The following is a 23,153-nucleotide window of genomic DNA, read 5'->3' on the forward strand; positions in this document are numbered from 1 at the left end:
AATGGCCAGGCCATAAGCAGAAACCTAACCCTGAAGCATGGGCAGCTATTTCCTTTCTCGTTCATAAAAATGAATCACTTTATTTACTAATGTGTCTGTGTAAGACAGATACTTAAAAGCAAAGGTTATTTGAATGTTATCTAGTCTTGAACCCTAAACATACACACACATATATTTTTCTTAATTGTCTGACATTGTTATTTTTTCATAGGGAAATTAAGATCATCCTGCCCCTTTTCTATTATTTAACAAAACACATATTATCACAAGTTTATTTCTGTGCATTCAGAATAAATAAATAATTATTAGTATTAATAGAGGAATGTTTAATTTCAAACCTGGGTTAAAACATTTACAAGTAATTATTGTAGAAGTAGACATTTCTTCCAAATAATTTTATGATGGAGAATATCTCTCATTGACTGCTACTATTCTGAATATTTTACATTTTAGGGCTAAAATCTAGGAGGGATTGAAGCACATACTAATGAAGATCAAAGACCACAGTCTTCAATATGGATCGCACTTGAACATAAAGTGAAAATCTTCACAACTGGACCAATTAGTAATATCATGATAAATAGACAAAAGATTGAAGTTGCCAAAGATTTCATTTTATTTGGATCCACAATCAATATCCCTAGAAGCAGCAGTCAAGAAATAAAATGACATATTGCACTGGGTTAATTTGCTGCACAAGACCACACTCAAGCATTAAAAAGCAAAGATGTCACTTTGAGGACTAAGGTGCACCTGACCCAGGCCATGGTGTTTCAATCACCTCATATGCATGAGAAAGCTGGACAAGGAATAAGGAAGCTGGAAGAAGAACTCATGCCTTTGAAATATGTCATTGGCAAAGAATATTGACTATACCACAGACTGCCAGAAGAATGAACAAATCTGTCTTGGAAGGAGGACAGCAGGATGCTCCTTAGATGGCAGGATGGCAAGAATTTGTCTCATGTTCATTGGACAAGTTATCACAAGGGACCAGTCCCTGGAGAAGGACATCATGTTTAGCAAACTAGAGCGTTAGCAAAAGAGAGGAAGACCCTGAGTGAGATGGACCGATACAGTGACTGCAATGATGAGCTCAAGCATAGCAACAACTGTGAGGGTGGTGCGGGACTGGGTAGTGTTTCATTCTGTTGTATATCGGGCCACTATGAGTTAATACTGGCTCGACAGCAACTAACAACAACAAGACGTACTGAAAATGAGCTATTTTGGTACATCACAGTGTACAACATACTAATCATTTTAATGACCAATTATTTAAGAGTAGGCACCTCGTTGTTGTTGTTGTTGTTGTTAGGTGCCATTGAGGTGGTTCCAACTCTTAGGGACCATATGTACAATAGCATGAAATACTGTCTAGTCCTGCGCCATGCCCACAATCCTTGTTATGTTGCAGCCACTGTGTCAATCCATCTCGCTGAGGGTGTTCCTCTATTTTGTTGACCCTATAGTATACCAAGCATGAGGTCCTTCTCCAGGGACTGATCTCTCCTAAGAACATGTCCAAAGTATGTAAGATGTAGTCTCACCGTCCTTGCTTCTAAGGAGCATCCTGGTTTACTTCTTCCAAGACATATTTGCTCTTCCTTTTGGCAGTCCATGGTATATTCAATGTTCTTTGCCAACACCACAAATGAAAGGCATCAACTTTTCTTCTGTCTTCCTTATTCATTGTCCACCTTTCACATGCATACAATGTGACTGAAAATACCATGGCTTAGGTCTGGCACACCTTAGTCTTCAAGGTAATATCTTTGATTTTCAACACTTTAAAGAGGTCTTTTGCCACAGATTTGCCCAATGCCATGCGTCTTTTGACTTCTTGACTGCTCCTTCCATGGATGCTGATTGTGGATTCAAGTAAAATGAAATCCTTGACAACTTCAGTCTTTTCTCCATTTATCCTAATGTTGATTATTGGTCCGGTTGTGAGGATTTTTGTTTTCTTTATGTTGAGGTGCAATCCATACTGAAGGTTGTGGTCTTTGGTCTTCATCATTAAGTGCTTCAAGTCCTCTTCACTTTCAGCAAGCAAGGTTGTGTCATCTGCATACCGCAGGTTGTTAACGAGTCTTCCTCCAATCCTGATGCCCCGTTCTTCATATAGTCCAGCTTCTCATATTATTTGCTCAGCATAGAGATTGAATAGGTATGGCAAAAGGATACAACCCTGACCCATACACTTTCTGACTTTAAACCATACAGCAACCCCTTGTTCTGTTCAAACAACTGCCCCTTGATCTACATACAGGTTCCTCATGAGCACAATTAAGTGTTCTGAAATTTCCATTCTTCGCAATGTTATCCATAATTTATTATGATCTGCACAGTCGAATGCCTTTGCATAGTCAATAAAACGCAGGTAAACATCTTCCTGGTATTCTCTGCTTTTAACCAAGATCCGTCTGACCTCAGCAATGATATCCCTGGTTCCATGTCCTCTTCTGAATCCAACCTGAATTTCTGGCCATTCCCTGTTGATATACTGCTGCAGGCTCTTTTGGATAATCTTCAGTGAGATTTTAATTGCATGTGATATTAATGATATTGTTCAATAATTTTCACATTTGGCTGGATCACTTTCTTGGGAATAGGCATAAATGTGGATCTCTTCCCATCAGTTGGCCAGGTAGCTGTCTCCCAAATTACTTGGCATAGATGAGTGAGCACTTCCAGCACTGCATCCATTTGTTGAAACATCTCAATTGATATGCTGTCAATTCCTGGAGCCTTGTTTTCACCAATGCCTTCAGTGCAGCTTGGACTTCTTCCTTCAGTACCATCGGTTCCTGATCATATGCTGCCTCTTTAAATGGTTGAACATCAGCCAGTCCTTTTTGGTATAATGACTCTGTATATTCCTTCCATCTTCTTTTGATGCTTCCTGTGTCGTTTAATATTTTCCCCATAGAATCCTTCACTATTGCGACTTGACGCTTGATTTTTTTCTTCAGTTCTTTCAGCTTGATAAATGCCGAGCGTGTTCTTTCCTTTTGGTTTTCTACCTCCAGTGGGTACCTTAATTGGTCATTAATTCCCTAATTAATTGGCACAAGCCAATGTTAATGTTGTTTTAAAAAGAGGATCAGTTCTTGGGGTTTATATGGGGTTGCCCAAGGGAATTAATTAGGCAGATTGATTGAATTATATTGATCTTTCAGAAACCTTGGGCACAAGTTAAGTTCCTGCCTGATGCTATGTGTTCTCATGAAGTACACGTGAGACAAACGGAAAGCTCCCCGTAGGCCATAGACTACACCATTTCAAGGCCGTCTTCTCATGACTCTAACAGTTCTTTGTCATCCATTTGGTGAAGTAAAATTTCTACTGTGGATTTTAAAACGTATCTCTGTCTTGGTCTATGACCCTTAAATGCATCCATCTTTCCTGTCTATGTGATCTACCTCCTCTACTCCACACAGGTTAACTTATACACTTACATAATCATCCCTTTCCTGCAGCCAGGTATTTTCTCAAGAAGTTCTTTATACTCATCCTTTTCCTCTCAGCCTTCCTGAATCTTTTTAATCATTTTGAGTTCAGTTCTTACCCTTATTCTCTAAAGACACTGTGTTATGGCCAGTTCCCAATACACATCAGCTGTCTACCCCCAACTCTTCTCTCCCCACTTCCTCCTCATCTCCAGTCACTTCCTGTTACATAATCTCCTTTGTTCCAGGTTTACAGAACTAACAGCAGTTTGCAAAATGTATCTCGTTCCTTGATATTTCTGTGTTTTTGCTAATACCCTTTTTGAAACTCAAAAGTCAAGTTTTCTTAATCTTCAAGGCATACATTCTTGTCATGGATTGAATTGTGTTCCCCCAAAATATCTCTCAACTTGGTTAGGCCATGATTCCCAGTACTGTGTGACCATCTACCATTTTGTCATTTGATGAGATTTCCCTATGTGTTGTAAATTCCATCACTATGATGTAATAAGATAGATTACTGGCAGTTATACTGATGAGATCTACAAGATTAGATAGTGTCTTAACCAAACTCTTTTGAGATATGAAAGAGATAAGCGAGCGGAGAGACATGGGGACCTCACACCACCAAGAAAGCAGTGCTGAAAGCAGAGCACGTCCTTCGGACCTGAGGTTCCTGTGCTTAGATGCTCCCAGACCAAGGGAAGACTGATGTGTCACAAGGACCTTCCTCCAAAGTTTACAGAAAGAGGAAGCCTTCCCTGAAGCCGGCACCCTGAATTCAGACTTCTAGCCTACTGGACTGTGAAAGAATAAACTTCTCTTTGTTAAAGCCATCCACTCGTGGTATTTCTGTTATAGCAGCACTAGATGACTAAGGAAATTCTCTGTGCTTCCTTAGCCTTTCATATCTAAATTGTAAACTTCATAATATTTTATCATAAATGCTAGTGAATAGCATCTCAGACTCCTACAACGTTACCTGATACATAAAAAGCATCCAATAAATGCAGAAAGAATTAAATTGAACTGAACTCCTGACTGGATTTTGAGTTCCTTAAGAGCAGGGACTTTTCTGTGTTTCTCATCTTTGAATCTCCAGAGCCCAGCACAGCGTGTGGCCCTACGCTGGTACTTAAAATGAGTGGATTATGGGAAGGCAATAAGAGAATAATAGCTATAGCTAATGGGCTTTCACTGTGGGTATACTTCAGTAAATATCTATCATTTCTGAATTCTTCGGCTTTTGGAGATTGTGTCTATGATTGATTACTTGCTTTTCTACAAAATATGTGGAAGCCCAATTTGGTCAATAGGTAGTCTACCCAAGCACTGCAGAGCCAGAATATCTGAGATACTGCTAATGGTTTCTGGAAAGTGTGCAGTTGATAAAGATATAAACAAAGTTGTTCTCTTTGTCTCTGACTTTTTACCCCCTTTCTCTATTTATAGTCTAGATTAACCATTAAAAAAAACTTTTCAATTTCATTTCCCATCTTATTTGCTAAAATTATCTCTGATAATTGAAAATATTTTATTTTGAATATTTGTATTCAAAAACTCTGCACATAACTACCAGCATCTTCATTTTCATTGTACAGTGCCATAAAGAAAACAAAAAAAATTTCTTTTCATTCTTGATATTAAGTGCTTTCAAATATACTTCTCCAGTTTAAACACTGGCTCTAGAATAAAAAACAAAGAAAGCAACTTCTTTAAGAAAAGTAAATGCTACAAAAGGAGGAAGTTGTTTTATTATATCTTAATTACAATTAATAAATTTCAAAGGATTTTTTTTTTTAATTAGGTTTGTACAAATCAGACACTCATTCAGTCTCTGTTTCTCTCTTGCTCTCTCTCTGGGCCTCTTTCTGTTTCTCTCTCACTCTTGCTTTGGTTCTAACTTGAAGTCTCTACACACAGGTATAAAGGAAGAGGTCCCCATAATGTACCTCTATTCATATGACGAACCATCTGGAACCCTGATCTCATACCTTATCTTAGTTAACTAGTGGTGCTATAACAGAAATACCACAAATGGATGGCTTTAACAAAGAGACATTCATTCTCTCACACTTCCGGGGGCTAAAACTCCAAATCCAGTGTCAGCCCCAGGGGAAGGCTTTCCCTCTCTATCATCAATCTTCCCATCCTAGGAGTTCTCAGTGCAGGGACCTCGGGTCCAAAGGATGTAATCCCCTCTTCATTCTGCATTATTGGTGGTAGGAGGTTCTTCTGTCTCTTCTAGCTTCTCTTTTTTATATCTCAAATGAAATTGACTTAAAACAGAACCTAATCTTGTAGGTTGAGTCCTGCCTCATTAGAATAACTTCCTCTACTCATTACAACACATGGGAAAATCACATCAGATGACAAAATGGCAGACAATGACACAGTACTGGGAATAATGCCCTAGTCAAGTTAACACACATTTTTGGGAGGGACACAATTCAATCCATAATACACCTCCTTGGCCATTTCAAGTCCAGTGGTTTTTGTTTTCTTTAAAATTCACACACAAGATTGCTCACAGTAGCCTTTGTCATTATGAGGAATGGGTCCACCTCCAAGATCTTGATATTATAGTATAATCTCTTTTCCCACATTTTTACCTTCTTCTCCTACTCTTTGCCATCTCTGGAATTTGCTCCTTTCCTCCATTGTGGACACGAATTCTTCATGCCCTGGCAATCCTCAGAAATTATCAGCCCCTCTCTTACTGTGCTTTCCTATAAACCCAGCTTGTGCCAGGCATGGGCCGGTCATGTCCAATTTTTTATTTCTAGTAGCCAAAGTGAAAAATCATATTTTTGCAAATAAGTTCTGCAGAAAAGCAATAATTTTCAAAATGTTAATAGGTATCCTGAGGGGAATACTAAGATCTGTTTAGGTCTTAACTAAATAGTAATTTTCATGATATACCTAGCTTAGAAGTCCACAGTATATATTAGCCTATTAGAGGCTCTAAGAAATCCTGCCATGCAGAAGTTAGATCAATTTTGTCTAATTTCAGTTCCCCGAGTTTTTGTGGCCATGGTGTCCTCTTTTACCTGGTAACCTCATGTAACTTATGAACATAGTTTAGGACATTATGTTGATGTAGAAAAATACTGAATTGAAACTTGTAAAATAGGAATGGTGATGATGATGATGATGGTATTAGTAGCTAATATTCAAAGTACTTAAAATATACCAAATACTATTGTCAGTTATTTACATGTATTAAGGCATTTAATTTCACATAAAACAAATGAAATAATAGTATTAGCTCTCTATAAAGAAACTAAGACTCAGAGAGATTAAGTAACTTGTCCAAATTTACATAGCTGAACTACGCTTTGAACCCAGTTAGGCTCCCTGATGGTACAATGGTTAAGCATGCAGGTGCTAACCTAAAAGATGTCAGCTTGAACCCACCAGTGGCTCTGCAGGAGAAAAGACTTGGCAATCTGCTCCGGGAAAGATTATAGCCTAGAAAACCTTGTGAGGCAGTTCTGCTCTGTCCTGTAGGATCACTATAGACTGTAGGATCAGAATGGACTTGTTGTCACACAAAGACAACAATTAGCCTCCAGAGTCTAAAATTTTAACCAGTATGCCATTCTGCCTCTGTAATCCATAAGCTGGGTATTCTGAGACAAGTTACTTCATCTCTCTAGGTTAACTTCTCCATTCATCAAGTACGATTAATACCATCTGCCATGGATGTCACAAGGAAATCAGCATTTAACAGGGCTTACTGCAATGTCTGAAGTATATAGTAGATACTCAGAATACCTATTTATTAAATGAGACTTCAGAATTTTACATTTGCTTATCTTCCTGGCTGTGTACTCAGAATTATTGGTCACCTAAAAAAAAATTTTTTTTTTTTTTTATCATTATCAGAGCTGTGAGCCCTGGTGGCACAGTGGTGAAGCATTTCGTTGCTGGCCAAAAGGTTGGCGGTTCGAACCGACGCATTGGCTCCGTGGGAGAAAGACCTGGCATTTGGCTTCTGTAAAGATTACAGTGTGGGAAGACCTATGGGGCAGGTCTACTGTGTCACATAGGATCGCTATGAGTCAGAACGGACTCAACAGCACACAACAACAATCATTATCAGAGGAACAGGGAGAAAGCTCTTTTAAACTGTTTTCATGAAAATTCTGCCTTTATAACTTCATCTGGATCCTCAGAGCTATTCATTCACCTTTGATTTACCTGTTTGATTGCCTATTGCAATTCACTCTGCAGGCATTTCAACACGATATGCACTCCTCAGCCCCCTGGGATCCAGGGGGTGATTCAAACTGGTCAACTCAGGAGCTCCAGGATATCCACGCACCTCTGCCTTGTCATTTCGCCAAATGCTGTTGTCCTTTCCTATCTTTTCCCACTCAAGGGGAAATAATTCTCTATTCCATACCAAAGCTAATATCCAAAATATATGTAAATACCTTCCACTTCAATCCATTTCGCTCTCTTTTTCCAGGACCTGGCTCCATCGACCACTCCATCGTCCTTTGCTTTCTCTCTCTGTCTTTATCCCTCTCTCTCTTTTTTTCTGAGAAAAAAAAACTCCTATCTTCAAAGGATATTCATGCTACAGCCATGCCTCCTACCCGCACACCACACCAGACAGAACAACATGCATATCATGTAAGCATATGGTCCCTACTTCTTCTCTATTATTCTCTTTAATACCAAACTTCTCAAAAGAATCCACTTACCACATCTATTGCCCACCAAACACTCACTCTTCAACCTTGCACAACTCAGCTCTCTTCCCCTGATCTATTGAAAAAAAAAAAAAAAATTCTCAAAGATACCAGCGCCTTCCTAATGGGCCTTGGCCTTTTCTCAGTCTTGATTTTCTTTGGCCTCTCTGAAACTGTTACATCTTCCTCCTTCTTAAAATTTTCTTCTTTTGGGATGATACCACATTGCTTTGATGCCTTTTCCATCATTTCTGCCAATTTTTATCTGTTTCTTCCACTGGCTTCTTTCTTTCATTTTGCATTTTAAACATAGGCTGAGCCCCATGGCTCTGACCTCTGCCTTTTGCTCTTTTCCTATTACTCTCTCGCTAGGACATTATCCACTCCATGGCTCTAACAATCACTTTTATGCAGATGGTGTAAGAATCTACTAAATTGAAACTGTGAGGAAAAGGACCATGTCTAACTCATTTAATTCCCAAAGTGTCTAGCACAGTATCTTCTGCGTAATGGAGATGTGTTGTGCACGTATATACATGTGTGCATGTATAAAATGAATAAAAAAAATATTTCTTTGATCTAGTGTTACCAAATAATCAAAATATTACCTCCAGGCATGCAGTGTTTATTAACTTCAAATACTACAGCAAACACCTGGAAATTTCTGTTCTACCTTTTGAAGGGCTTAAGAATTCAGGTCCTTGACCTGTGAGGTGAGATTATTACAGGCGCCTCCTATTGAGTTGTGAACTTAGCCATGACACCTTTGCACCATGCAGTCCCACAAGACTGAAATTTCATGTGCGTCACTGTAGTGGAGAATGAATGAATTCCCCGCACTCCTGCCTTTACAGACGTTCAGCTAGGGGATAACTTCTGACTTGAGGCCTCTCTGCCTTGCAGAGTTTAGTTCCTGTTGTCCTCTTTAGGAGAACAATTGTGACAAATGCCTTATAAGGTTAGAAACGGATGACCTTAATTTTCTTCCAAAGCCTTGAGAGCTTTAAAAATGTTCAATAGCTCTAGTTTTTTAACTCCATTTCATCTAGGCAATAGTGAGTGTACCTGGAATGATACTAAACTATCTGAAAATGAGGTGCTCAAGGTTATCAACGCCAGAGACCCAAAGACGAGGAATAAAAACATAGAGTATTCCAGAACAAAAAATAACTTTAATAAGGTTATCTGCAGGAAAACATGAGGTTTCTTTTTCCCCCCTGCCCTAGTGGGATGAAATATATATACTTTCACTGTTTGTACTGAGTGAGAAAAAGGAAAGGTGATGGAAGAGAGAGGTCAATTTCATTTTCTTTCTCTCATTTTCCAAGCTTACGGTGCCTTACGATGAGCCCTGGCTGTGCAATGGTTAAAGTGCTTGGCTGCTAACTGAAAGGTCAGCAGTTCACACCCACCAGCTGCTCTGAGGGAGAACCCAGCAATCAGCTTCCATAAAGATTACAGTAGTTCTATCTGTCCTATAGGGTCACTATGAGTGGGTATCAACTCAGTGGAACGCATCAACAACAAAATGCCTGACCTTGGAATATGAGGACATCTGGATTTGCTCCATTTCTAACCATTAGCAGCAAGAAGTCAGGAACCAAGTGACCTGTAATTGCAACACTCTCACTTAAAGGACTTGACTGTGTACTTCCCCACACAATTCTAATGGAGTAGGGATTTCAAGAAATTCCCATCAAGAAAAAATCTTAAAATTCACTATCATGCTTGGACACCGCTACCATCAAATAACATTTAAACAGCTATTAGTAACCAGGCAGTATGCTCTAATATTTAGGATGGAAACCAAAACCAAACCAAACCTCTTGCCACTGAGTCAATTCTGATTCATAGCAACCCTATAGGACAGAGTAGAACTGCCCCATAGGGTTTCCAATGAGTGGCTGGTGGATTCAAACTGTTGACCTTTTGGTTAGCAGCCTCAACACTTAAACACTGTGCCACCAGGGCTCCAATATTTAGGACAGTAAAGAATAAAAACAAAGAAGCTTTAGGCTGAGTGTTTATGAGCGGACCCTCTGTGTAGTGTTACTTAGAAATTCAGAATATTTCTAATGTCCCAGAAAAAGTGACTCATTCACACACTTATATATTTAACTTTTTGTTCAATAGTGCCACATGGAAAACAGTGAATTACTAAATAGTTAGTGTCTGTCATTCCCTGCCTCCCTTAGAAGATAATAGATAAGAGTGCTTTACAATGAGAACCTTTTTTACTTCAGTGTAGAAATCCTCATATTATGTATGACTGGTATCATATATAATCTTATTTTACACTATACTTGTCTTTCACGTACCTCATAATTACCCCCACAACTTTGTAGATGAAGTATTATTAGCCACCCTTAAGGATAAGAAAACGGTCTCAGGAAGTTTAAGTGTCTTATCCAAAGAAAAAAAGCTGGTAAATTTTCAAAAGATAATCATGTGATAAAATAAAGTCTATTCCAAGGCTCCTTCCTCAAATCCTGGAAGCTTTCTAGGGCTCCGGAGTTGCAAGATCCAAGATAGCATGGGCCAGCCTAATACACCCCATATGTACCCACTTACCCACACATTCTCACACACTCATATAGCAGAGACTTTTATGATTGTGACAACTAGTACCAATATATCAGAACTGATTTTTGTTAATCTCACTCAATATTTTTTTTACTTATGCACGAATGAATTAACATTGCTAGCTTTCATTTATATGTAAAGAACAAGATTACATACTAAAAAAGAAAAAGAGGGTTGTATTAGAGTTTTTTTTTTTTTTTTTACAACATACCAAGATACAGGGATGATCATTTGACTATAAAAATTAAAAACGAAATATCTATTTTCCCAACCCATATACTGATATGTACCCAACACCTGTGCCAGCTTCACCTTCCAAGATCAGGGTACTGGAGAGGACCATCAGGAAAGAAAGTAAATGGGGGTGCATGAGAACTGAGTGAGGTAACCATTGTAGCAGGGTTTGAAGATATCTTAGTTCCCTGATAAAACAAGTATTTACTGAGAGCCTACCGTGTGACGTACATCATGCTAGTTGTTGGAGACAGAAATACGAATGGGTCAAGATCAAGGAACTTATCAACCGAAGGAGGATAAACCCGCTGCCATCGAGTTGATTCCGACTGTTAGTAACCCTACTAGGGCAGAGTAGAACTGCCCAAATAAGGTTTCCAAGGAGCAGTTGGTGGATTTGAACTGCTAACATTTTGGTTAGCAGTTGAGCTCTTAACCACTATGCCACTAGTGCTCCAAAGGGGGGTAAAAAATACAAAAACCAAACCCACTGCCATCTAGTCGATTCCGATTCATAGTGACTCTATAAAAAGACTAAAAAATCAACCTTGTTGTTCAGTCAGTTCCAACTCATAGTGACCTAATAGGACAGAGCAGAACTGCTCCATAGAGTTTCCAAGGTACACCTGGTAGATTTGAACTGCTGACCTTTTGGTTAGCAGCCATAGCCCTTAACCACTATGACCCTATAAAAAAAAATAGGGTCATATAAATAAATCAGTACCAGTAAATGAATGCAATAGAGTGATCATTATAGTCGTGTAGATAGACAGCACAAAGAGATAAGGGAGAAAAGAATAACATTTGGAGCTAGAAAGCCAGGGAGTGTATAGCAGAGGAACTGAGTGGCAGGGAGAAGGTGCAGTAAAGTGAAGATGAGTTGCAGGAAGAGCAGATAGGGTATTTGCCTGGGGGAGGTTCCACAGAGGAGGGGATGACAGAGTTTTGGTAGTGAAGAAAAGGGAGAAAAGAAAGCATGTGCTGATGAGTTCTAGTCCTGTAAGCTCCTTTTGCAAATGTTTACATGTTTCACCACCCATGTGTGAGTTAGGACCCTGGCTGCTGAGGCCATGCTCATAGGCTTAGGCCCTCACAGAGATGCTGGCTCAGTTTATCTGCATGAATAGAGGACGTACCACCAGCAGTGGTCAAACTAATTTTCCATTTCACACTTCTGAGTAAGGGATTTGAATGGATTAATAAAGTTGAATCCCCATTCCTAGAAAAAGTAAAACTGTTGAATATTTCATTTAAAATCACAGTAAGCATAATCTTTTGAGCAGATGGAATACACTATGGTACACAAGTGACACACTTAGATTCCAGTTTTATGTCTTCTTTCTAGATAATTAAGAAATCAATAAAGGGAATGGGCACTGTTCAGAATACTTTCTGATTTGATCATGATACTCAGAGACTCCGCGTTAAACACAATAGGCATAGGAACCCAGAAACGGAGATTGTTTCTTAGTGGCTGGGCATAGTGGCATAATATTCTTTTCAAAAGATACTTGGAAAGTGATGGAGAAAAGAAGGCCAAAGAAAGGCTGCGTCTAACTCTCATGCACATATAATGGATTCTGTGGACCCACAGCCCAGCTGTAGCTCTATTTTTTTTTTCTTTGAATTTACTAAGAAACGGGCCATGGCTATAAAATGTCGTAAATAAAGCCTTGTTGGAGCTGTAACTTCTACCTGTGTACCTTTTACCTGAAGTTACACTCAGCAGTAGGTATTTTAGCATGGGGGGGAGGATAGATAATATAACGTGGTTGCTGAAAGAGAGCTAATGTTTGTTGGACACTAAATATAATGCAGATACTTTATCCTTATTTGATATCCCTGTTCTCTACAGGGAAAACTAAGATCCAAAGAAATCCAGAGATTTTTCTAAAATCACACGTCTTATGAATGAAATTCTGGATTCGGAATCCGCCCTAGCACATGCTCTATTCCATATCACATTTTCATAATATATTCAGAAGAAGTAAGTAGGATAAAATTAGAGGAGCAAAAGACAGGATATGAAAATGTAGAAAGTGGCTTCAAATCCTAAAAGCAAAGATGGTACATATTTAAACATGTGTCCCTCAATTCTCTCTCCTGTCTCATCCCTGTTGCTCAGAAAGCTGTGTGGAAAGAGGGACTAGTCACAAACCACACTCCGATACCCCTGCCTTACCTCAACAGGACAGTGATGCACCTGGAATAAATTTATACAATTTCCAGAAAGCTCTCTCTGTCATTTTTGTCAAGATGCTTGGTCAAGTTCTGTCTTAACATTGAACAATAGGGGAAAGAAGAGCAGCTTAACCAACATGGCAAGGGAGATTACTTAAAAGGTTAATTACTATAGGAGCAGAGAAGGGTGAAAAAAGACCAAAAGAAGACGTTCATCCTCATTCTAAATTTGCCTTTCTTAACGCTTAAACTCCATTACATTTAAATCTAAGTAAGGTTGTGTGTGTGTGTGTGGGAGGTGGGGAGTTAGGCCATTTATTTGAACATTCAATAAAACCTCAACTAAATTCCCTTCCTAATCCTATGTCATTAGAAACAAAATGGTATATTTAGAGACCATTTAGATATAAATGCCTGCAACCTTCCTATCAGACCTGCTTTCTTTTTCTTTCTTTCTCACTCTCTTTTTTTGTCACTGTAAACAACTGTGTTGAGGTACGATTTCTGGCCAGGCAATCTAGCTCCAGCATCAGGGGTCCCACAATAGCCTAGCTGGAGACCCTTCTGGCCTCTAATATTATTATTTTTTGGCAGGGTCATTATGGCAATAATGACTGGGAATAAAGATCTCCATTCAGCAGAAAGAGAAAAATAAAATGAAACAAAACAAAAAGCCCCAACCAGGTAACATTTAGATAAGCCTACAATTGCAATACAAATTCAAAAGGTGAAGTCTACATAATTTCAAGTTAGGGTTGATTCTTGAAATTGGTGAGGATAATTAAAGAATGAAAGATGCCAATTGGGTTTGAAATTACGGAATCAGATCCAATATTTCAGTGGGCTCCATACGAACTTTGCATTACGTGTAGGTTAATACTTTAGTCAGTGATACGGTTCACAACTTTTCTTGTGGCTGAACCTGCAATGTGTCATTTGGACCCGGAGTATCTTTCACCTGCATTTTAATAGGGAACCTGTAACTATCAATGAGCCAAATGCCCTACCTTTGTTTCTTGTTCTAAGTTGGAATATCTTTTGTGCCTGTACTTCTTCATCCAACCTCAGGGATGGTATTCAGTCTAATGGGAAGTGATTTGTCTCTACTCAAAGACTGAGAGTCCTTGGAAACTGACTTACCTTGGTAATTCATAGAGAGGTCATTCTCTTTACATTAGCAGCCAATAGGACAATCAATCAATCAATAGTATTCCCCATACACCACATACACACAGACACACAAACACACATGAATACACACATGCACACACACACACACGCATATACACATAGACATTCCCAGCAGAGAGGCTGCTAAATAGCATTAGGCAGGAAGTGTATTTGTGTCTGTCTATTGGTAGAAAGTATGTTCAGCTCATATTCCAAGAAACCCCAATCTAACTTATCATGGGGGAAAAAAAAAAAAAAAAAGAGAGCAAAGACCCTAGATGCTGCTGGCAAGAACCCAGAATCCTCAGATTAGAAACAGGGTGAGCTGGGGCACAGCACAGCCATTTCTGGCCTAATAAGTAAGGCTGGCAGCCAGCATTATGCAAAGCTCATTGGAGGGAAGCAAAGCCTCCTTGGCAATACACTGATAAAGAATTAGTTTTCTGAAAATAGTAATAAGAACTCAGTACAAAGACCTGACCAATCCCAGGACAGATGACAGAGGACAAGAAGAAGGTGGAACATACCCAAGAAGATAAGCAGAACCTAAACAGAAGAATTCCTAATGACCAGAAGGGCAATTAATCTCTTTCCCACTTCTGTCTAAAAGTTTTATGCAGTGCCCATAATCAGTGACATGTCTAAGCTATCTGTGTAATAAGCTGCATGTGCTTCTCGTTACATATGTAGGTTTAGTCTTTAAGAACAATCTCATTTGTTTTTGTCATTATTTAACATACAGTTTCAGGAGTTAGATACCTGGGCTGGGTGGAGCTCTGTTGATTGCAGTAGAGATCCTGGTACCCAGAGCAGCAAAACTGGGGCTGTGACACCTTTTTCTGAATGCAGCTTTAACAATATTCTGGCTGGGTTTGTGTATATGTGTGTGTTTACATGCATGTTAGAAGAAAGGAGCAGGGAGACTGGGAAAGAATGCCTTGTGATAATACTCCCTGTGAACCTCACTAAGGGAAATGGATTATGGACAACAAAATTTACAGCCTAGTATCAATCAATTGGCAAATACCTCTTCTAAATCTAACACTGATAGAACCTTCGGGTGTATAAAAAGTTCAAAACAACATTATTACTTTTACATATATATAAAATCCAGTGTGAAAATAGCTATGCACACACAAATTAGAAGGGAAAAGAAAACTGCAAAGCCAAGCCCTAAATCACAGGGTTACAATCAATGCAGAAACTTTTACTGACTCCCCATTACATGCAAGTTACAGGGGTGGCTTGGGAAGGAGGGCTGCACACTCTGAGGCCACTGGCAGCATTACTGCAGAGATACACTGCACATCCGGACATAAAATAAATCGAAGAGGGAGAAAGTCTAGAAGGAGGAAGAGAGGATGGAGAGACAGGATTAGTGTGGCACCCGTGAGAGCCATAGAAGGTTCTTGAGCAGGGGAAGAACATATTGAAAAGGTCTTAGGAAGATCGTTATAGAAGGCCAGCTAAGAGCTAATCACTAAAATAGGCAAGGCAGGTTGTATCTAAGGAACTTTCTCTTCTGTCAATCAGACAGCTAGGTTTGTAGATGCTACGTGGAGCTCAGCTTAGTGGGACTCTCAGGCTTAGAAGTAAGAGCGAGTGCCTCTTCTCCTCTTTCTCACTACTTCTTTCTTCCATGTTCTCCATCTTAATGCTTTCCCTGTTCTGCTCAACTCTTCATAACATGACAGTGGAGAGTTCATTGCGTTAAACTGGGGAAAGCCAATTTTATAAAAGGCCATAAATTGAAGATTCTTCAACACAGAATGAAATCTGTGGAGGTGAGATCATTAGGTGTGCAAACTATATTATTATTGCTATTATTATTTTATTCTCCAGATCCAGGGCAGACCCTGGAATATGGTAAAAACCACTTGCCATCGAGTTGATTCTAACTCATAGTGACCCTATAAGACAGAGTAGAACTGCCCCATAGGTTTTTAAAGGAGTGGTTGATGGATTCAAACTGCCAACCTTTTGGTTAGCAACCAAGCTCTTAACCAATGCACCACCAGGGCTCCCCTGGAATATAGTAGGGGTTCAAATAGGCTCAAATATAGTTGGGGTGCTAAATGGGATTAAACGTGTATTTGGAGAATAAAGGATAAATATTTTGGTATAGAATAATTGGCATTTGATGGACGCATGCTAGCTCTACTTGTGTTTATAAATATTTATTACTATATTTTCAATAAAATTCAGAACCTTGTGCTAGGAGGATCCTCAGAAACTATTCACAGTAATCTCCTCATTTGATTCTCATAAAAACTACCTATCGATCAGGTGGAAGACATAGTGTCCCCATTTTCTGTATGGAGAAACTGAGGCCATAGAAGATTGAATGATTTCCACAAGGTAAGCTAATAAATGATGACATTAAGCTAGGACCAAGCCTAGGGGTTATTCCGCTATTGCACATGGCTTTTTTTTATATGATGTTTGGGGCATTATATAATCAAGGCTGTTTGAAACTTTGTAATATTTAAAGGCGTCTGAAATCACGTAAAAGATAGGAAACAGCCTTAGTTGGAAATGAAAGCCTTCCAAAAATAATTTCATATGAGTCTCGTTCTAGGGTTACGATTCATGTCAGCAAAAGTACAGATAAAATCTTCAAGCGACTTCCACCCCTACCTCTTGATAATACCTTCTAGGTAGTGTCTATGGAAGCGTCCTACGTCTCCAAAAGGTCTTTCTTTCTCAGCACACTTTGCCCGTTTTCCCTCCACCCTCCCTCATGATTGCATCTCCTTTGAAAAATTACTCCTATTAAACTAAACTTCTCTGCCACTGCAAGAGACATAAAATTAAAAACTATCTGTCTTTAATCATGCCAGGCTTCTTTCTTGTCTCCCAGGCTCCATTTATCAATAATTAATATACAAAGACGACTGAAATCCATTTCAATTTCAAAGGCCCAAACGTTTCACCGATTAATAAAAAATTGTGCTCACAAAGGTGGACGGCCGGGCCGTGGTGAAATGAGGGAGGGTGCAGCAACAGCAGGGATTAGATTGGCAGGCCACATGGGCTGCATGGCCTCCCTGGACAAGAAATAAGCCACGTGAAGAAACAGTTTTGCAGCAGGACTGCCCGCTAAGCCTGGCATCTCTGCAGATAAGATTCCTTTTGTGCAATTCTCATCTTCCAGACGCCGTCAAGTTGATTCCAGTTCATGGTGACCACATGTGTTCAGACCAGAACTGAGCACCACGGGGTTTTTATGGCCGCGACCTTTCAGAAGCAAATTGTCAGGTCTTTCTTCCAAGGCATCCCTGGGTGGGTATCAACCGCCAATCTTTTGGTTACTAGGTGCTCACTTAACTGTTTACACCACCTAGAGTCTATTTACTACCGTCTCAGTCTGTTTGATTTTCATCTTTATCCAGGGTTTTATAAAGACTATAAAAGGGTTAACTCAGACTATGAGTACACTCTCTGGAATTATACACGGATCTGATTTACGGAACAATTAATGTAAACATTGTTATATATACTACACAACCGATATTGTATAGTACAGATGGTTAAACCCATAGACGTGTGGCTCAAGGGAAAAATGCCTGTGCCTTACTAACTTTGTGATCTCCTCAGGTCATGTCATTGGTTAATCCCTCTGGATCCCCTGATATTCTATTTGTGTGCTGTTTGCTGTCAGTGTTGTCATCTAGGGAGTTTTAACACTAATTGCAGAGAATTCAAAGTCTTTCCTCAAGTGCCTCGGTTCCACACACAAGTATGGAGTTTTCCTCAAATGCCTAAGTGCTAGCATTGTGGAGAAGCATTAACGCTGAAGAGCCTATCGCCCGGTGCTACGTTCTATAACACTAACTGCTGCAGCTTATTCACAGGGACTGACTAGAGGCTCCAGCCTCTGTTCTAAGGTTCACTTTCTAGGTCTTTCCAGGGTGTGCAGCAATGGAAGAAATAATTTTAGCACCAAGATCTTTAAAGGTAGAAATGAGTTTCAAGTGGTGAAATTTATAGGGGTTGTCATCGCGTTACGTGCCCTAGAGTTGGTTCTGACTCATAGCGATCCCATGCACAAAAGAGCAAAACAATGCCTAGTCCTGTGCCATCCTCACGATCGTTGTTATGTTTGAGCACATTATTGCAGCCATTGTTCCAATGCATCTTGTTGAGGGACTTCCTCTCTTTTGTTGACCCTCGACTTTACTGAGCATGGTGTCCTTCCCCAGGGACTGGTCCCTCTTGGTAACATGTCTGAAGAATGTGAGATGAAGTCTTGCCATGCTCGTTTTTAAGGAACATTATGGCAGTACTTCTTCCAAGACAGATTTGTTTGTTCTTCTGACAGTCCAGGGTATATTCAATACTCTTCACCAATACCGTAATTCGTAGGCATCAATTCTTCTTCAGTCTTCCTTATTCATTGTCCAGCTTTCACATGCAGATAAGGTGAATAAAAATAACCATGACTTGGGTCAGGCATACCTTAGGCGTCAAAGTGATGTCTTTGTTTTTTAACACTTTAAAGAGGTCTTTCGCTGCAGATTTGCCCAATGCAACCTGTTGTTTGATTTCTTGACTGCTGCATCCAGGGGTGCTGGTTGTGGATTCAAGTAAAATGAGGTCCTTGACAACTTCAATATTTTCTCTGTTTATCATGATGTTGCTTATTGGTCCAGTTGTGAGAACTTTTGGTTCCCTTATGTTGAGGTGTAATCCATACTGAAGGCTGTGATCTTTGGCCTTCATCCTTAAATGTTTCAAGTCCTCTTCACTTTCAGCAATCTAGATTGTATCATCTACATATTGCAGGTTGTTAATGAGTTTTCCTCCAATCCTGATGCTATGTTCTTCTTCATATAATCCAGCTTCTCAGATTATTTGTTCAGCACACAGATCAAGTAAGTATGGTGAAAGGATACAACCCTGACACACACCTTTCCTGATTTCAGATCACATAGTATCTTCATGTTCTGGTCTACCAACTGCCTCTTGGCCTAGGCACAAGTTCACGAGAGCCAAAGTAGGACCTTGAGTATATTCCATTTGAATTTAGAGGCCATCTCAAGAATAGGTTTACAGGGGTAGTAAATAGTATATAGGTGAAACTGAACAGGTAAGTAACGTTGTTAAAAAACAAAAACCCTTTCTCCAGAGATATCCTATAAGTGAAAGAAACCCTCAGTTCTCACTCAGGCTGTTAGACAAAGAGCATCACTGGTTTTACATCATAATGGGGGTCTCTCCTTTGCTACCACTGCTTACTTTAATTCTGCGTGGAGTGTTGTAGACGTCACTGCAACTGGTGGGTGGATTTTCTTACTTTTTATTTGATCGTACTGAGGTTCTTTTCTCTCTTGTTTCTACCATAGCCTGAATTCAGATTTACTGCCTGTCATGTGAACAGAGTAAAACATAGAACTGAGGAAACAAAGTATTTCAGGTCAGGGTTTTCCAAGGTTGTAGAGTTAGCCCTAAATATAAAAAAAATATATAAAAATATATATAGATAGCCCTAAATATATATATATGCTATGGAGAAGAGAAAGCGGAACTAGATGAAATTATATATTTGTATATTTGTAATTTTGTCTAGTTCTACTTTCTCTTGGCATAGCCTCAAGCACGAAATATTACTGAATCAAAGAATTTGGGAGATAGGACAAAAGTGACCTTGCTGTTGTTAGTTGCTGTCAAGTCAATTCTGGCTCATGGTGACCAAAAAAGGACCTTAGGGGACAAATAATATCACTTTCTTTTGCATTAAGTTTTAAAAAGTTGAATAATAAAGCTTACATTTAATGAGAACTTACTCTGTATATAGACACTTCGGCAAACATTTAACACATATTAGTTAAATCTTCTAACAAACCTATAAACAGATTCCATTATTTTCCATATTTACAAGTAAGGAAATTGAGGCTTAGGTTAAGAAATCTGCCTATGGTTCACTCACTTATGAGCACACATAAATGGTAAAGTTGGGACTAAAGTCAGGTAGTCAGATTCCAGCACACACATCTTTTACCATGATACTCTAGGGTCTATATATATATGGCTCTATATTGGTAGAGGAGCCCTGGTGGTGTGGCAGTTAAGAGCTACGGCTGCTAACCAAAAGGTCAAAAGTTTGAATCCACCAGTCACTCCTTGGAAACCCTATGGGGCAGTTCTACTCTGTCCTATAGGGTCACTATGAGTTGGAATTGACTCAATGGCAGTGGGTTTTTTGGGGGACCATGATAGAGCTGGGACCACAATCACAGACTCCAGAAAGACACTCTGCACAAAGAGCTTCTCGTATGTTTACTTAGAATACATTTTCGCAAATTAAAATCAAGGAGAAAAACTGTCATAGATTCAAAAGTGAAAAGGTTAGAATCCATGGGACATTTTAGGCATTGATGAGGACAATAGGTCAAAATATTTGAAACCAAGACAGTTCACTGTACTTACATCATGTAAGGCCAAGTCAAAATGGGAGTTTATTTGAAATTTAGTTCTGCTGACTAATGTCCTCTTGATAGAGATACTGGCACTATTATTAGACACTAAGGAGGGGCCTGTAGATACAGACTTTTCAAATGTAACCAGTAAAGTATATTTGAAAGGATGGCCTCAGGTGACAGGTCTACTCTATCCTTCCTCTTGCCATCTCTCCCTCCTGCCAGCACTGTGAACCTTGAACCATGCTGCCAGCACCAGGGCAACCTCACCGCCAGGGCCCAGGAGAAGTCACCACGAAGATGGTCTACGCGTCAGTGATTACAAGTCAATAACAATTTCACAATTATATATTCTATAACGAAATTAGAAACAGCGTCATTAAGCCTCAAGAGCAAAAAATTAATTAATTAAATTAAAAAAAAAATTCCTTGCTTTTCCAAAGTAAATACCCTGGGCAATAGTACTATGTCATTTGGTAATGACTATGGAACAATACAGAAATAGATCAGGATTGGTGTCTAACAAAACAGCAATCACGTCTTGCTTTCTAATTACCATGGCGCTCTCGGGAAACACAGCGAGCAGTGCACCCTGCTGTTCACCGCAGCAGAAACACTCATTACCCCCATAAATACTATGGAAATGCACAGCAACACGGAGGGGCCTCCCCGCTGCCTGCGAGGCTGGGGCAGAATCACTCCTTAGGCTGGGAGGTGTCACTGGATCTTCTTTAATTACTTCCAAAATGGATGGTAACCTGCCCAGTGCTACAATGCAGTGATATCATTCATTACTTTCCCTTTTTTCTTTTTTTTTTTTACTTACTCAGGAACCCTGCTGTAGCCTTACAATAATGGTGATGTATTGTAACATACACGGATTTAATCACATAGATTTGTGTGCTTTCAGACTTATAAATACACACACTCCTGATGAGAAATGAGCACGAAGAAAATATTCAGAACTACTGCTATCTTTCTGGTAAGATCCCTTTTTTTCACATTATTGAATTGTGGCAACACTGCTGTAATCTTTCCCTTTTATCCTGGAAATGAGAGGCATAATTGCACCGGAGCCCCGTGGACTCCAGAGTACTTGTAATTATATTCAGTTACCAAGGAACACAGCAATTTCCAGCCTATTACCCACAGGTATCGTTGATGTTTACTGCCCTCTTTACACAGCCACTACTTCTACTCTGAATTCCAAGTGCAGGAAGCTTCAGTGAGGTGTGCTTGCTTTGGAGAAAGGAGAAATGAGAGAGGGAGGGAAGGACAGGAAAGGGTGTTTGTGCCGAACACTCGGGTCTAACTTCTGTTAGAGAGCATTTGCCAGGTCATTTGCAAAGGGGAAAAGCAGCATCTGGCTTCAGACTGCTTTTCTAGCACAGTTTGGAAACCCAGTTTCCGCTGACGTCAGGTTGTTTCTGGCTTACGGTGATGTCGTGTGTGTCATAGTAGGACTGTTATCCAGAGGATTTTCCATGACTGATTTTTCAGAAATAGATTGTCAGGCCTTTCTTTCGAGGGACCTCCAGGAAGACTTGAATTCCCAACCTTTTGGTTAGCAGCTGAGAATATTAACCATTTCCACCACCCTGGGACTCTAGTTTGGAGACAGGGCTCAAGGACTCAGGGTTTTGTGTTTGAGATCTAACATTTTGTTCACTTGCCTCAAAATGTACCACATTTCAGCTTCAAGGGTAAACCAATTCTTGTTCATGACTTGTCCTAGCACGTGAATTAATGGCTTTTAGAAGAGCGGTTTGAAAAATAAATTAACCTAGATGTTGCTGTTTTCATGTGAAAAAAGGAAAATAACTGCTATGCCAATGTATTCCTCATGTTGACCTGAACAATTTATTCTAAATATCAGTACTTAGGGGCGGTTTTGCATGTCTTTCTTAGCTATCCATCCACATTCCAAAAGGGAGAGTGATAGATAGATGTTTTCTTCTTCTGGGGTAATTGCTAGAATTGACTTCTTGTATTTTAGTTGTATATATAAGACCTGTTTTAGGGTTATCAATAATACTATTGCATACGTATTGAATACTTAAGACAAGTACCAGTTAGCCTCAAAATTTACAGAGCAAAGTGGTACTATTGTTCTCCTTTATAGATGAGAAGACAAAGCTTCTGAGAGATTAAGGAACACACTCAGGATTATTCAGCTAGAAAGCAGTACAGTCAGGATTTGATCTCAGTTTCTTCAATCTCCAACGTTATCCTTTTTCTACTTAGTTATGCTAATCCCTCCATCTGCCTGTGGGTCTGGTTCTGCTGTCGTTGTCCATTGCAATTTAGTGGATTTCAACTCAGGGCTATTCCATGTGTGCAGAGTAGAATTGCTCCATAGGGTTTTCAAGGCTGTGACCTTTCGAAGCAGATCACCAGCCTTTCGGTCCTATTTC

The sequence above is a fragment of the Elephas maximus genome, chromosome 1, assembly GCF_024166365.1.
Source record: "Elephas maximus indicus isolate mEleMax1 chromosome 1, mEleMax1 primary haplotype, whole genome shotgun sequence".
NCBI lineage: Eukaryota > Metazoa > Chordata > Mammalia > Proboscidea > Elephantidae > Elephas > Elephas maximus.